The sequence below is a fragment of the Macaca nemestrina genome, chromosome 3 (assembly GCF_043159975.1).
Source record: "Macaca nemestrina isolate mMacNem1 chromosome 3, mMacNem.hap1, whole genome shotgun sequence".
NCBI lineage: Eukaryota > Metazoa > Chordata > Mammalia > Primates > Cercopithecidae > Macaca > Macaca nemestrina.
This window is the reverse complement of record NC_092127.1, coordinates 85,691,860-85,707,433: the sequence shown is the minus strand read 5'-3', so window position 1 is coordinate 85,707,433 and position 15,574 is coordinate 85,691,860. Positions and strand designations below refer to the sequence as shown.

Here is a 15,574-nt window from a genome sequence, read left to right as displayed (position 1 = left end):
AGATAAGCCTCTGTCTCGAAATATCTTTTGCTTTCAAGTCTGCTGATACTCCCATCCTTTGTTATTCAGCTCAAATGCTATCCCTTTTGCAAAGCAATTCTCAGTCTTCCTAGATGAAATATATCAAGTAGTCATTGATGCTTTCATGGTACTTTACTGTGTTTTGAATAAGTAAATATGTTTAAAATACAGTTATTTTTATGTATGGCTCTACTTGTATTGGGGCAGTGCACTGTATCACAGTAGTCAGCCTGGATTTAAGGCTCAGATCCACCTTTCATCTACTGTATAATTTTCATCAGTTGCTTACTTTTAAAAAATGCTTTACTTTTTTAATCTGTAAAACAGAGGTAGTTATGAAAATTCAATGCATTAATGTAAGTAAAGCACTTAGTGTGTGGCACATTGTGTATTCTCAAGAAACTTTTGTTATTATTATCTTCTAGGGGAATATGACACATTATATTATTTTTTGTCAAGCACCCTGTGCAAAAGTAGGCACTTAAGAAAATTGGTTAAATTGAATGAAATTCATCTCACAAGACGTGTATAAGCCCAGAGAGGACAACATCCAAGGGGGAAAGACACACTTGTTTCTCTGGAAGAAATACAGGAAAATGCAAAATGTAATATTTATGGTTTTGAATTTGAGAGTGTGATGGTGAGGAGCTTTAATTTAAAGATACAAAGAGAAACCAGGGTGAGAGAATTGCCAGAGTTTTCAAAACACACCCTATAGTATATTTGATATGCTGCCATGTATATCTTATAGAAAATAATTGCTACTAGCTAAATGACCTATGCCCTTCCTGACTTTTTTAAAAGCAGAATGCTGGTTTAGAAGTGTACCATGAAAGTGAATTCAGAACTATCAGGCAATGTCTCACTTCCTATTTGGCTTTTAGGATTCTGGTACAGGGGAGCTCAATCTGCAAGTAACAGACAGGCCGGGCGCGGTGGCTCAAGCCTGTAATCCCAGCACTGTGGGAGGCCGAGGTGGGCGGATCACAAGGTCAGGAGATCGAGACCACAGTGAAACCCCGTCTCTACTAAAAATACAAAAAATTAGCCGGGCGCGGTGGCGGGCGCCTGTAGTCCCAGCTACTCAGGAGGCTGAGGCAGGAGAATGGCGTGAACCCAGGAGGCGGAGCTTGCAGTGAGCCGAGATCGCGCCACTGCACTCCAGCCTGGGCAACAGCGTGAGACTCTGTCTCAAAAAAAAAAAAAAAAAGTTGTGGAGCAAGTAACAGACATTTACTAATTAGTAATAAAAGTAGTAAAGAAAGTAAATATAGGCTATATGGGCTGTGTTTGATAATAAGATTTGTTAGTATATAAATTTGAGGAAAATTTTAATTATGTTTTCTACTTAATTACTTATATTTTTGCCTTTTTCCATAAAAGATTTATGGTCACTATTTAGTCATTTTGATAAAAAGCAGTTTTTTTCAATCTCTTAAAATTCAGAATCAAAAACATTTCTATAAGTGGATTCGTTTATATCTTTCGTAATCCTACTACTCATAGCTTAGCAAAACTCCTTGCTTTAAAAAATTAGGTTTATTGCAACTTATCAAAGAGCTGAATATGAAATAAATCTCATATAATTTTATATTATATATCTAGACATATTTTTAGTAAAAAACAAAGGCTATTATTTTCTTTTTTTAAAACTTTTCAGTTCAAGGGTATATGTGCAGGTTTGTTATATAAGTAAACTTATGTAATGGGGGTTTGCTGCACAGATTATTTTATTACCCAGTTATTAAGCCTAGTACCCACTAGTTATTTTTACTGATCCTCTCCCTCCTCCCATCCTTCACCATCTGACAGGCCTAGTGTGTGTTGTTCCCCTCCATGTGTCCATGTGTTCTCATCATTTAGCTCCCACTTATAAGTGAGAATATGTGGTATTTGGTTTTCTGTGCCTGAGTTAGTTTGCTAAAGATAATGGCCTCCATCTCCATCCATGTCCCAGTGAGGAACATGATCTCATATTTTGATGGCTGCATAGTATTCCATGGTGTATATGTACCACATTTTCTTTATCCAGTCTATCTCGGATGGGCATTTATCATGGGTGGGCATTCCACATCTTTGCTATTGTGAATAGTGCTGCAATAAACATACTTGTGCATGTCTTTATAATAGAACAATTTATAGTCCTTTGTATATACTCATGGGATTGTTGGGTGGAATGGTATTTCTGTCTTTAGGTCTTGGAGGAATTGCCACACTATCTTCTACAATGGCTGAACTAATTTACACTTCCACCAACAGTGTATAAATGTTTCTCTTTCTCTACAACCTTGCCAGCATCTGTTATTTTTTAACATTTTAGTAATAGCCATTCTGACTGGTGTGAGATGGTATCTCATTGTGGGTTTTTTTTGCATTTCTCTAATGATCAGTGATGTTGAGCTGTTTTTCATATGATTGTTGGCCGCATGTATGTCTTCTTTATTTTCAGTGATAAAAATACGTATGACTTTATTGATCAAGAGTCAGTGAACAGTTTCAAGGAACCATTGGATAATACTGCTTTGTTGGTGTGTAGTGTAAACTGGAGGAAATGATCATTTCAAAATTTGTACAAGATGTCTATGTTATTTAAAATATTCTTTTTGTGTCACTGCTGATACTCTCTGTTTAACAAACGTTGAGAGTAAAAGCACTTGCATTCCTACAATAAAATATTATTTTCAGATTAAATGTTAAGACTTCAGGACACAAGTATAGTAAAATGGGCTAGTAAAACCATATTGAAGTTTGAGCCTATGCAGCAGTATGCAGGCACAGGTGGCCCTGGCTGGTAGCAGAGGCCCCACGTTGTATTTTCTCGGCCTGTTGCGTTTTCAGACAAATATCCCCAAAGGCAAAGGGTTTTCTTCAGCAAAATCTCAAAGCCATGTTTCAGTGTAAAACACTAGTATCCCTACTTCCAGTTTACAGTCATGATGGAGTAATAGGGACCAGGTTTACTCTCTTGCCTAAAACAATTTTAAAATAGACAAAAACAGAAGAACCATTTTCACCTTGGGCAGTTGGTAATGAAAGACTTATCTCTAATGGAAGGGAAACAAATAAGATGAGCTTTTGATTCTCCAGTTTACTGCCTGGAGAGAGTTTACAGGCTGCACAGCAGGAAAGGCAAGCTCATACTGAGCCTGGAGAGGTTTCTGAGTTGAGAAAACAGAGTAAAGAAGTTTCAGGATATAAAGGCAGCTAAAAGCCATGTGATGGAGTACTGGGGATGAGAGAGTTGCACAGAGGTATAATTCTAGCAATCTGCCAAAGATTCCTCCTTGAGTGTTCGGATGAGTACTGAACAGTGCTTATGCATGATGAAATTACCCATTACTGGAAAAGAATCACAGTGAAGAAGCCAGTAGAAGAATCCCTGATGGTTATAGAGTTGGGAATAGGTTGTATCTTATCAGCCACAGAAGAAAAATACATGGATATTAGTCATAATACTCAGAAGGGTGATGCTTCAGTAATGGGGCAAAATTAGCTCTACACCAGCGGCCAGAATCTTGACTAATAAAGCCTGAAAGAAAACCTCAAACGTATGAAACATTCCAACTAATTTAACAATGTTATAGAACAAAACTCAAGAATATCAAAATATCCAGCACCCAAAAGGTAAAACTCATAATGTCTGACTTGCAAATAATCAGAAAAATAGGACTCATCACAAAGAGAAAAATCAAACAATTCAAAGAGATCTGTAAATGGCACAGATGATGGGAGTAGTAGACAAGGACATTAAAACCCTATTACAACTCCACTCCATATGCTCAAGAAAGTAGAGGAAAGCATGAGTATGATGGTAATGACATTAAAAGATGTGAAAAAAGACCCCAATAAATTTGTAGAGATGAAAAATACAAGGTTTGAAATGCATGCATTGAATTAACAGTTGATTAGATATTGCAGAAGAAAAGACTAATGAGTTTGAAGAAATTACAATAGAAACAATGCAAAATGAAACATAGAAAAAGAGTGGGGAAAAAATGAAAAGAGTATCAGTAAGCCTTAGAAAAAAATTCAGGTGGCCTAATACATGGAAAATTAGAATCCTCAAAAGAGAGGTGAGAGGGACTAGGATGGAAAAAAATATTTGTAGAAATTATGGCTGAAAACTTCTTCAAAATTGATAAAAGCTAACCTACAGATCCAAGAAGCTTAATAAGTTCTACATGTAAGAAATATGAAGAATATTTACCCCAGGCACATCATAATCAAAATGCCTAATAGTAGTGATAAAGTAAAAATAGGAAAAATAGCTGGGTGGGACAGAATACATTACATATAGAGGAATAAAATAAAAAATAATAGTGACTTTTCTTCAGAAACAATGAAGGGAAGAAGATAATGAGTGTAGGGAATGACATATTTAAAGTACTGAAAGAAAAAATTTTTAAAAACCTGTCAACTTAAATATATAACCCAGCAAAAAATATTTTAAAAACAAGGTAAAAATAGAAACATTATTAGATGTATAAAAGCTGAAAAATTTTAACATCATCAGATTTACACTACATGAAATGTTGGAATGTTGCTTCACAGGCAAAAGGAAAAAAGTACCACAAGTAACTCTGAATCGACACAAAGAAACGAAGAGCTACTGAAATGGTAAATATGTGGGTAAATATAAAGGATAGAAGCAAAACTCTCAAATACTGCTATTGGAAATATAAAATAGTACAATAACTTTGGTAAAGAGTTTGGCAGTCATTTTGTTAAATTATACATCACTTACCATATATATAAACCATTCATTCTATTTCTGAGTGTTTACTCAATAGAAAAGAAGTAAGACTTTTAAATTGTTATAGTATTTTTATTCAAGATAACTGAAAACTAAAAATAACCCATACAACTATCAACAGGTAAAGGAAGAAACAAATTTTGTGATGTGTCCATATAATGAAATTAAATAATACTACAGTATAAGTATCAATATGTATCAAATAATACAACAATAATAAAAAGTAATGAAGTATTGATAAATACAATAAAATGGATGAATCTAAAAATTTGTTTTTGCCTAATATGGGCTAAATGGGATACATACTTTATGATCCTATTTATATAAAATTCTATAAAATGCGAACTAATCTATAATGACAAGAAGCAGATTAGTGTTTGAGGATTTGGAATTAAGAGAAAGGGCTGAATTACAACGGGATGAGAAGAAACTTTTGGGGTTGATATATGTATTGTATATATTCATTATCTTGATTGTGCAGATGGTTTAATAGTTATGTAAACATCAAAATTTGTTAAAGTGTACACTTTATAAGAAGTTTTATTGTGTAATAATCATACCTCAGAAAAGTTATAAAAATCTATATTAAATATATATCTACTTTTACCTTTTTCTGTCACACACAGGTTTATCAGTCACATAACAAGTACATGCTAGGATGACTAAAAGAGAGGTAATACCACTAACTATGATATGTGCAGTTCTGCTTCATCAAAGATCTCGGTATGCTTTTACATTCATTACTAAATGTAGTACATGCCTTAGCCAGAATGTGATTCAGATGTGTGGTGGCCACATTTGGCCAGTTGGCATGGTGGACCAATTATCATTGCATTCACATGAAGATTGAGAAGGATGTTGCAAAATTCGTCCTGAAGGAAGAAGGAACCAGACTTGATAAACTTGATTTAGCAAGAAAATCGTAACGAGTCTCTGAGAGTCAGGCACAATGAAGAAAACATATGCCAGGGTGTCTCATTCATGCCTGTATTATTCAGCACAGGCTGCTATAATAAAATATCAAATAATGTGTGGCTTAAACAACAGATACTTGTTTATTATGGTTTTGGAGGCTGGGAAGTTTAAGATCAAGGGGATAGCAAGGTAGGTTTCATTCTGAAGCCTCTTCTCTTGGCTCGTAGGATACTGCCATCTCTCTGTATGCTCACATGACCTTTTCTTTCTTTCTTTCTTTTTCTTTTTCGAGGTGAAGTCTCACTCTGTTGCTCAGGCTCGAGTGCAGTGGTGCGATCTCAGCTCACTGCAGCCTCCACTTCCTGCATTCAAGTGATCCTCCTGCCTCAGCCTCCTGAGTAGCTGGGACTACAGGCGCTTGCCACCATATTCAGCTAATTGTTTTGTATTAGTAGAAGACACAGGGTTTCACCATGTTGACCAGGCTGGTCTCGAACTCCTGACTCAAGTGATCTGCCCACCTCAGCCTCCCAAAGTGCGGGGATTACAGGCATAAGCCATTGCACCCAGTCTCACATGACCTTTTCTTTGTGTGTGTGGAAAGAAAGAGTGAGAGAGAGAGAGAGATCTCTAGTGTCTCTTCCTCTTCTTCTGAGGATATCAGTTCTATTGCATTGGGGCCCTACCCTACGACCTCATTTAATCTTAATGACCTCTTTGAAGGCCCTGTCTCCAAATACAGTTACATTGGGAGTTAGAGCTTCAACATATGAATTTGTGAAGGTCATGGGGGACACAGTGCAGTCCATAACACCTTCTGTAATTGGACTGCTACAGATAGAAGCAATTTGAATAGTATTCACATTCCTTCCTCCCTCCCTCCCTCCCTCCCTCCCTCCCTCCCTCCCTCCCTCCCTTCCTTCCTTCCTTCCTTCCTTCCTTCCTTCCTTCCTTCCTTCCTTCCTTCCTTCCTTCCTTCCTTTTTTCCTTTTTTCCTTTCCTCCCTCCCTCCTTCCCTCCCTCCCTCCCTCCCTTCTCCTTCCCTTCCTTCCTGCCCTCCTTCCTTTTCTTCTGACTTAATCATCACCATTGAAGGAATAACATATGTGAGAAACTCTTCCAAATGCTAAAGATAAAGAAGTAAATAACTTAAAGTCCTTGATCTCACTAAGCTTACAATGAGGGAGGACAAGAAAGAATATAAAAAAACCAACTGGGTGTGTAAAAGAAAGTCTTATAAGGATAAATGCCGGTAAGAAATGAAGCAGAGTGAAAGAATAGAGGGTGATGGGGCAGAGCAGTATAGATATATAAGACTGGAATAATCAGTAAATGTCTCTTAGCTAATCTTTGAGGAGAACCCTCATAAAGGGAGGGAAGGAGTCAGGCCAAAGGGTGTGAGACTAATAGGTACTAAGGTCCTGAGGGTGTTTTATTGGTGTGTTTGAAGAACAACAAAGGGGCCAGTGATGAGAGCAAATTGGAAAATAGTTGGAGAAACATGTGAAGACATGATAAGGTTCAGGTGATATAGAAATTATAAGAAATGTTAAGAATTTGGGATTTGTTTCCAATTATCATTAGATATCATTAGCATTCTGCATAGAAAAAGGGCTCAAAGTGAGTCACATTTTAGAAAAATCATTCAGTCTTTTGTAGAGAACAAAGCAATGGCAGCAAAATTGGAAGTAATAAGACTAGTTAGAAGGCTATTAAAGTAATTTTAGACAAGACATAATGGCCAATTTTACTAGATGGGAGCCATGGGTATGGTGATAACTGAGATTTGGAATGTATTTTGATGGTAGACCCACCAGCCTTAATGATGGATACGATGTGTGTTATGAGGTAAAAATAATAGCAAAGGCAACTTTTAATTTTTGTTCTGAGCTACTGAGTGAATTGTGGTGTCATTTACTAAGGTGGGGGAACATTAAGAGAGAAACAAGCCTTACGAGAAAAACGAAGTCATGTTTGGAAGCTGTTAGGTTTTGGATATGTAATAGATATTAAAGCAGTCAGTTGGATATATGAGTCTGAAGCTCCGGAGTGATGAAGAAATTGGAGATATAAATTCGGGAGTTACAATGAAGAGATAGTATTTAATGTGATGAAACTTGATGGTATACAGTAAGGATCTAGTCAGGAAAACAGAAACAGAGTACTCAGCAGAGGATATTTAATTTAGGCAGCTGGTTGTACAAGTGTTAAAGGCTGAAAGAATAAAATGGGAACATCAAGGTACTCTATAGGTGATCACTGCAAGAAGCAGTTGCCAACTGATAGGAATGAGAGAAAAAAAGGGACAAATAGGGTTTTGGAGGAGAAACCCCTCAGAGATAATGTTCAAACCACCAAGAATGGAGTCCAGCCTGGCTGCTGTTACTACAACTAAAGGGCACAACAAGGCTAGTTGAGGGGATCCTGAAATAATCCGACACTCCAACATTTAAAGGTTGGGAAGAGGTAAATCTGCAAGATAATTAAGGATAAATAGCCTATGAGGTAGAAGGAAAGTAGGAGAGGGTAAAATCCTAGAAGCTAAGTGGGGGAAAAAAGACTTTCAAAAAGGAGGAATTATCGTGATGCCAGATACTGTTTAATGGTCACATAAAAGTTGGTCACATAAGTTGGAAACTGAAAATTCACTATTGGATTTGATAAAATGGAAGTTGTTGATTGCCTTGACAACAGTGGATGCATAAGGGTTATGGAGATAAAGTCTAGTTGAAGTGAATTCAAGTAAGAGTAGAAAATATGGCAGCATGTGTGTGGAAATAAGTTTTTTCAGGGAATTTTGTAATAAGTTGGAGAAAGGAAGTAGGGCAATAGTAAAAAAAAGATGTGAGAGTAAGGTTTTTTGTTTTTCTTTTAATGTCAGATATGACAAATTCATTTGTTGTTGAAAAAATAATTGAGAGGGAAAAGGTTGATTACAAGAGAGAGAAAGGGGTAATTGCAAGAGCAAAATGCTTGAGTAAGTAAGAGATAAAGGATATAGTATACACGTTGAGGGACTGAGCATTCATTTACGTCAACAAGACAGAATTCAGGGACTATGGGTACAGACAATGGAGGGTAAGCTGATTTTGTGGTAGGATGATGAGGAAGTTCTTTTGATTATTTCTGTTTTCTCAGGGCATTACAATGTACTGCTGTCTTCTAAAAGTTAAGAAGAGGGGGTGAATGAGGTTTGAGAAGGGAGCAAAACTGTAAAATAGTAATTTTGAGATTGAGCTCACTTGAAGTTAGTAGTCCTATCTGTGGAAAAAGTTGAGATAGTGGAAGCTGTATCATTCTCGGTACAGAAAATTAGGCATAAACTGTATGTTAAAGTTTAAAAATAATAAACCAATTAAAACTTGGTCTGTTTTTTACTATCACTATGTGTAAGTATTCTAAACAATGTCAATGATAAAGTACTACTCCCTGAAAAGAATCTTTTATTGATCTAAATCCTAATATAAACAAGTGCTATGATTACTTTTGAGTTTTAATAGTACATATTTAAGTTCATTTTAGCACATGAAAATGTGCTGAATTGCTAGATGTATTTAATATTTGATAAATATTGTAGTTTATATGGAAGCTATTTTGGAAAACTCCTATTTTAAAAATTGGCCCCTGAGCTCCAACACAGGCAGACTTAGCTTCACTGGTTCCTTTAGTATTCTAAAATGGTACAGAATCATTCGAGCTTGCTTCAGGCAAGTTCACATCTATATGTATTCCTGTGTTTAGAAGATTGGAAATAAACAATAGCCTAGTGATTGTAAACACAACAGAACTTGAGTTATTTCAATTCTGTCACTCCCTGTGACCACTTGGAGTTTTTAGTAGTGCTTAAAATTTACAACAGTGGAACAGAGTTCAAATTGCAAGTTGTTTTAGTTTTGTTGAATAATTCAATTTTTAGTTCATCCATAAAATAGATTAATTCTCAGTCATAATTGTTACTGAACATAATTTTGTTATATGGAGGAAGAGAGTGTGGTAAAACGTGACCCATTCCTGGTGTCGATATGCCACGTGCAACATTGGTTGTCATGAATCTTAAGATCAACTAGCATATTTATATGTCTACTCTACTCCACAAAATGTTTAGCTGTGGAGTCATCCCACATCCTACCCACTACCATTCAGGGGCTTTGAGGTAGAGGACAACATGTAAAAGGCAGAGCGGAATATGAGAAATCAGTTCATAAACATATTTGAGACACTTTGAGGATTTAAAGGAAGTGGGGACCAAGATTCTATATAATGAATTTGGGAGAAGTGAGCAAATACGTTCCAAATTACTACTGTTAATTTGCTTTTGCTTGTACCCCCAGGCCAGTCAAGGTTGGAAAACTTGGGTTATATTTACTTGTGCCGTATACTATTTGTGCCATTATCCTATTTTTCTTTGAGGTGTACAATGGAGTAGGTAAAATGTTTAAATATATCTGATTAACAAATTTGATAAATGAGATTTTAACTCAGACTCACATATTTTCTATTTGGTGATTTATATATTAAAACAGGTCAAAATATATGGTATGCAGAAACTATGAAATAAACTTTTTTATTGTACTCAGTACTAATTAGATGCTCATTGCTATCGTCTGAATGTTCATATACTTCCAAAATTCATGTTGAAACTTAGTCTTCAATGTAATAGTGTTAAGAGTCATGGCCTTGAGAGGTGAGTTTAGTTATTTTTACCACAAAATTAAAACAACTATTAGTACCCAGGATTAGTTTCCTAAATTGATAAAAACGTTATTAAAGTTAGGTAGGAAACCCAAAGTTATACAGCAGTAGTAAAAAATAAAGGCAAAAATGGGATTCTATAGGTGAGCTAACAGACTTCAATGAGAATCAACTTTCCACTTTCGATGGGTTGGATGTGTAGACATTTTCTACTTTCTACTGTACTTCTAATCAAGGGCATTCATGGAGATAAGCCACGAGTTTGCCAGAGAGATCAGCCAGAAGCTACTCTAGGCAGCAACATGTAAGAAGATACCCTGTCAGAGATTTAGTGAGACTGGTTCCACCTATAGGTTCTGATTGTAGCCAGCCATGTTGACTGACTTACCTTTTTGATTCTGCAGTAAAAATCTTATTTAAAATAATAGTCTTGCTTCTCCTATTCTCTAGGGAGACCTTGACAGAAAGTTCTATGTTTAGATTAGAGTGCTAATGGGAAGACAGTGACTCTTCCTCCTCCCTTCCAGCTGACCTCCCATTCTCCAGGAACACAGTCAAGGCAAGTTGGGTGGTAGTGCTAGTGGCCAGGGGAGCCCTATGAGCTGGTACTACAAGAAGTGACAAGCACAGGAAAATTCAGCAGGAAGACACCATACTGGGTCCTCTCTGAAGGATACTACACCATAGAGGAAATCTCCAAAGGGGTGTGAGTAGCTAGCTCTTAAGGAGATAGGGAAGTGATTACAAACATATAATTCCCCAAGCATATCTCAGACTAAAAGAAAATTGCAATGGTGGCATCATTTGGTTTGTGGGTGCAGCTATCATTTGCTAAATTGGAGACGTTTGACTCTGGCTCTTAAGAATTGTACTGCTGTTTATAGAAACAAATCTTACATTTAAAAGTTAAAATAAAACAGATTGTGATCTTCTTTACATAATCCAATTTTCAGAAAACAGCAAATAACAACGTTTTTCCAATTTGAAATGTGAAGCATGTGTGTTGGTGAGCACCTGTTCTAGAAGCTGCATGTATCTACTTGACCTAATTTTATTCTGTATGTTGGCCTGCAATGCAATAGGAAGTCCATAGAGAAGATAAACAGAAAGCTTAGTGTGCAGTCTCCCTCTGCCACTAGGAAATAAATGACAAAAGAGTCAGTCAATCCTATAAGTTTCCACTGTTTTCCATTTTTTAGCTAGAAGGAAGGGGAGCAATGTAATCAAACAGAGACCAGATAACAAAAATAAAAAATAAAAAGAATGATCAAATACCTCAAATATCCAAAGCAATCTTGAGCACACACAACAAGACTAGAGGCAACACACTACCTATTCCTGAATATACTACAAAGCTGTAGTTATCAAAACATCATAGTACTGGTGTTAAAAGCAGACACATAGACCAGTGTAACAGAATGAATGTGTAACAGAACCCAAAAATGAATGTGCACATTTATGGTCAATTGATTTTCTACAAAGATGCCAAGAATATAAAACAAGGAAAGGAAAGTCTCTTCAATTAATGATTCTGGGAAAACTGGATATCCATGTACATAAGAATAAAATTAGACCCTTATGCCACACAACATCATAAATCAGCTCAAAATGGATTAAAGGCTTAAACATAAGACCTGAAACTGTACTATTAGAAGAAAACATATGAGAGAAGTTTCATGAGATTGGTCTGGGCAATGATTTTTTGTTTAATATGACACCAAAAGCACAAGCAACAAAAGCAAAAATAAATGAACATCAAACTAAATAATAGTTTAATAATAATAATGTAATAAATTACATCAAACTAAAAAGGTTCTGCACAGAAGAGGAAGCAATCAATAAAGTGACAACCTATGAAATGGGAGAAAATATTTGCGAGCCATATATCTGATAAAGGATTAATATCCAAAATATATAATAAATGCATACAACTAAACAGCAAGAAAACAACAACGAAAAAAAGTCACCAAGGATAGGGAGGAAAAATGGGTTACAAACAGAAAAAAATGAACATAACTGTATTTTGAATGAATAATATAACACCACCAAAGTGTTGGGATGATGGAAAGAAATAACCTAAACAACTTTTATACGCAGCATTTTGATTCTGTATCTTCAGGTGAGAGTAACAGCTATTGCACTCAAATTGGTAGATCTGTTCTTACCATGATATAGATTAGTAGTTTCTAAGTTTGGGGAAGAAAATGTTTAGCAGCTGGTCTGTGATCAACTTATCTGTCATTACCAGGAAAGAAAGAAAGAAATAAGATCTAATCTCTTGGCAAACATTTTGATAACAGATGTATGGTTTATCTATGGAATCTCTGGAATGATTTAACAAGAAGTCCCAGTTAATGATTGCTTATGGGAAATAAATTTAGAATCTATAAATTTATGTGGCAGTGCTTCCTGAAAAATATTTAATCTATGTAAATATTTGAGTATAAAATGGCAATGTTTCATAACCAAAAATGCTCCCTGCTATGTAAGTTAGGAGACTATTCGTAGTTACTAAATTATACTTTTTTCCAATAATGGATATTGAATTGATACATGTAATGGGAAAAATTCATTGGATTCTCAATGTAATTAAAACATTGGGTCATAAATAGATTCCTCGCCATGACCTATGCCAAAACTTGAGAAGCACTATTTTGCTGTCTTAAATTTAACAATGTTGATATGTTTTCTGTTTACCTTACAGCTGATTTTCTAGATAATATAACTTTGATATATAAGGCCCTGTAATTATAAAATTGTTAACTAAAAATGTAATGGTGTCTAAGATGTGAGTTGCCAGCTCACAGTTAAATATTCTACAGGAGAACTAAAGTCACAGATCTCGAACCTGTTACACATTAGAATTGCCTGAAACATTTTGGAAGCTATACTGATAACCAAAATTTCATATTATCTATTTCTGTATTAAAAATTATTCCAACACTTAGTGGTTTAAAACAATGCCAATTTATATCTTACAAGTTTACAGGTACAGAATCAAGCAAAAATTGGCTAGGTGATTCTTCTGCTACACCTGGCTAGGCTTGGCCGAAGCTCAGGGACAGCTCCTCCCATGTGCCTGGTACCTTGAGGACATCTGGAAAACTGAATTCATCAAGGCCCCTTTCCCTCAGTATGTATTCTCAAACCTCTCTATAGTGTCTCTCTAGCAGGCTAATTTAAGCCTCTTAAATGGAGGTTCAGGGCTCCAAATGCTAGTGTTTCAAAAGTCCTAGAAAGTAGTAGAAGACTTTCTGTGACATAGCCACAGGTGTCCCAGATCATCACTCTGCCACCATCAAACAAATCACTAACGCTGGTCCAGATTCAAGGCGAGGACAGTTACATTCTATAGCACAAAAGGAGTAGCAAAGAATTTGCAACATCTTTCGTCTACTACATAGGCATCACCTGAGACCAATTAAATCAGAATCTCTAAGGATGGAATTTCGCATCAGTATCATTTTAAAGCTGCTTGATTCTAATGTGCACCTAAGGCTGAGAATTACTGAATTAAAGTAAATGGCACTAGTAATTTCCAAGTCATTATTCCATCTGTTAATTCTTTTTAAATGAACTTCTAAAAATAGTTTACTTCCTATTTTTGCAAAGCAGCCACCCTGATGAAAACGAATAATGTGTGCAACACTTGAGCTACATTAATTTTTATACACACAAAAAATGTTGCTAATCTATCCTCAGGAGACAGGACTATTTAAGATAATTTTTCACATTTATGAAAGATTTGTGTTGATTTATGCCGTCTTTGCTTTCCAGGTGTTTCTTAGAAGGGATCTGACTCATTAGCAGTTTTCTAATCAGTTAAGATGTTTACAAATATATTAATCTCATATGTAACCACCCTCCTTGAGGAATCAATCCATGTTGCCAAATTCTATAGCTTTTCAAAATCGCACCATTTACTTTTTCAATTCTATCCCCTTCGCTACTCGTTGAGCACTTTGCACTCCATTCACAATGAACTCTACACTATCTCTTTGCAAAGTTCAAATATCTCTATATATGCTTGATATATCCAATATTTGAATGCCCTCCACATCCAGCTTCTATAACCTCAACCTCTATACCAACCATCTTTTGATGCATGCTTTAAAAGCCAATTCCAGTGTTCTGTCCTTTGTGAATCCTTTCCAATCCCCCAGCCCTTCGCAAACTGGCAGGAAGAATTGTTTCTTATGTTCCCACAATTGAGTATGAAGAATTACTGTGTTGTAATACTTGTCTCATCATAGTCTAATAATCTTTCTTTTTACATGTCTTTTTTTTTTCATTCAGTGAACTCCAAAAGAGAAGAATTGAGCCACTAATTTCTATATTTTTATTACTTAGCAGAATGCATGATATATAACAGGTGCTCATTAAACGTTTTGTTTCCTAGAACTTTAAAAAATATATAAAAATGTCAAAGAACAGTGCAGTATAACTTGTAAACAATGATTAAATTTAATCAGTAGATACTGTGAAGGAAAGTTGACGGGATGTTTTAACTACCTGTGTCTATGGGTATCCCACTTAGTATTTTGTTTAGTCTAGTTTTTTCTGTGTTGTTCCAAAAAAGAATATAATACAGATATGATTTTGTACATATATATATATATTTTTTTTTTGAGGTGGGGTCTCACTCTGTCACCCAGACTGGAGTGCAGTGGCATGATCACAGCTTACTGAAGCCTCAACCTTCCACACTCAAGTGATCCTCCCACCTGAGCCTCGTGAGTACCTTGGACTACAGGTGCATGCCACCACACCCAGCTAATTAAAACAATTTTTTTTTTGTAGGAGATGAGGTCTCACTATGTTTTCCAAGTTAGTCTCAAACTTCTTGGCTCAAGAGATCCTCCCACTTCAGCCTCCCGAAGTGCTGGGATTACACCCATGAGCCACTGCACCCAGCCTGTATGATTTCATCTAATTCTTTAAACCACTGTAGCCAAACCCCTTACAATGCAGCGTGGTTTAGAAACAGTTGTCACTACTCCATGCTCTGAGCATATTGGTAACAGTTTCAGGCAGATGATCGTATGAAAGGCCTAGGGAGGTAGCCAGGTTATCAACTCTTACTTGCTTATTTTCCGATTCCGTAAGTGCCCAGTGATTCTCTTATCTGCCAAACCAGGACAGCAAGTTGGAACCAAACTTTGCCCTGTATTCCAGCGGCGCACCATATAGCAG

At 36.0% G+C, this 15,574-nt stretch overlaps 1 long non-coding RNA gene across 1 annotated transcript in view; it reads left to right on the top strand.

The window, feature by feature from the left end:
* Positions 1-13,514, top strand: part of LOC105486325 (uncharacterized) — a 115,695-nt gene extending 102,181 nt beyond the window's left edge. Inside the window, exon 3 of the long non-coding RNA XR_011621134.1 lies at positions 13,371-13,514. This is a non-coding gene — a long non-coding RNA (uncharacterized lncRNA). The remainder of the gene's footprint in view (positions 1-13,370) is intronic.
* The last annotated feature ends 2,060 nt before the right edge of the window (positions 13,515-15,574 follow it).